This window comes from Octopus bimaculoides, chromosome 5 (assembly GCF_001194135.2).
Source record: "Octopus bimaculoides isolate UCB-OBI-ISO-001 chromosome 5, ASM119413v2, whole genome shotgun sequence".
Classification (NCBI taxonomy): Eukaryota; Metazoa; Mollusca; class Cephalopoda; order Octopoda; family Octopodidae; genus Octopus; species Octopus bimaculoides.
In genome coordinates, this window is record NC_068985.1 from 39,271,041 (window position 1) to 39,273,350 (window position 2,310).

The following is a 2,310-nucleotide window of genomic DNA, read 5'->3' on the forward strand; positions in this document are numbered from 1 at the left end:
GGCTGAGCACTCCACAGACACGTGTACCCTTAACGTAGTTTTCGGGGATATTCAGCGTGACACAGTGTGACAAGGCTGACCCTTTGAAGTACAGGCACAACAGAAACAGGAAGTAAGAGTGAGAGAAAGTTGTGGTGGAAGAGTACAGCAGGGTTCGCCACCATCCCCTGCCGTAGCCTCGTGGAGCTTTAGGTGTTTTCGCTCAATAAACACTCACAACGCCCGGTCTGGGAATCGAAACCGCGATCCTATGACCGCGAATCCGCTGCCCTAACCACTGGGCTATTGCGCCTCCGCTTTTTGATTACGTCTTTGGAAAATTACAAGTCACTGCTTCTGGAATAGCGAGATCGACTAAAGGAAGTCGTTTTGTCTACAATGACAACAACACCAAGAGTTGACAATGAACAAAGAGCCAAGGTTTCTCTTTCTTTAGCACAAGAACTACTACTGATCACAAGCGATGATGAAGTGGAGCTCCAGTATAAAGAGTAAAAAGACGGGCAAAAAGTAAGCAAAACTCAGACGTGAAGTTGACTAGTCGGTTTCGGGAGTCTTTTATGCTGGAGCCCGTGGATAATATCCGGAAATCTCTGGCTAAGCACTGCTGCCCGTAGGCAGTGGCGATTCGAAATAAACTCTATAAGCACGGAAGTGATTTTAGCCTGGCCAATTCGCGATGCTTGTAGAGCGACGAAACTGAACTGCACGCATTCGTCTTGTGTCCAAACATTACTGACATTATCGAAAATTTGCTGTCGAGTATAGGAGGATCTGGTTTTAGCTGAATCTATGGTGAAGATCATCCCGATGCCTTTCTAGATGGATGGAAAGCAGAGAATTCTTCAATTTCCCAGTGGCTTAGGAGAAAGATGTCGTGAGATGGACGCGACTGAAAGGGTTGATGATAATTACTTTCTTCTTCGGACAAGGCCATATCAGTTTTCAATTTTCCCTTCAAAACGAAAGTAAGAGCGGCGAAGGAAGTGCTACCTTACAGCAAGTTTGTTGAAAGGTGAATGAGAGTGGCAAGTATGGTCCGAGTGAATGCCTTTGCTCTGAGCATGAGCCTGTAGATTGAAGAATTAGAATAGAGAGAGGACACTTCTCAGGGTGATCGTAGTTTTATTTAGGTTTTCACAAACATCCCTCGGCGGTCTCTCCCTTCTCGAGAATTCTTTTGTTTTTCCTTTTGCTTCTGTTTCTTCTGCTGAGTAGAAAGGATTATTATTATTAGTAGTAGTAGTAGTAGTAGTAGTAGTAGTAGTAGTAGTAGTAGTAGTAGTAATAGTAGTAGTAGTAGTGGTGGTGGTGGTGGTAGCTGTTGTTGGTTGTTTTATCATTTACTGTTTCTTATTTCTATAAGCGTACATATTGCAGCTCTTAGTCAAAGTGAAATTGAAATTAAATCTCATCAGGTCTCGAGTACTTTTCTTCATAATATTCACATATCTAAAGAATATCTCTGAATTTCAATTTTAATATTTCTGGTGGATTTGTAGGAGATTAAACCTAGTGCTCTCATCATATTGCACTTATTGTTCTTTCTCCACACTCTAAGCTTTCAGTCGTTGTCAATCTTGAGGATTTGCTTTGTAAATAATACTATGTCTAGCAGTTATAGATGCATTATTCATTAAAAGATCAATACTTTTCCTCTGCTGACCGGCATTGTAATCGTCAATTGTTCAAACTACGCATATTTCTTGCTCAAAAAATGTAGACGACTAAGCTGTTTAAAATCTTACTATATTTAGCTACAGAGTCTCCAGAACTTTTTCAAATAATTCTTGGTCGATTTAGCACAAACTTGAACTGTATGTTTTTTTCGAAGTTTCCAATATTATCTGTACCACACGAGCCACAACGATTTATATCATCGTCCTGTTTACAGCATCTGGTGAAAACAGTTTTCTTGTCAGACATACATTTAAATTTTCACAGATGGCAAATATCTTTCTTAAATTTATTTACACAGAGTCTTTTAATTTGGAATTATACCAGTGTCACTCATAAATTCCTCCTTTAAATAGTTGGTTAATACATTACTTTGGCTTCGTCAGTTTACCAATGAACTGCGAAGTTCTTTAATTTTCAATCTTTCTCCTCGGCTTTTTTCTTCTTCTTTGTACACGTCTATTTTGGGTATGTAAATTTCTTCATATTGTTTGCCATATTTTTTGTCAGTTAGTTGGTCTGTTTAAGCAAACTGTTTCATATATAGGTTTGTTTCCTGGAATTAACTATTTCAAGGTGCGGTTTCAAATTTCACATTGAAGAGTATATATATATATATATATATATATATAT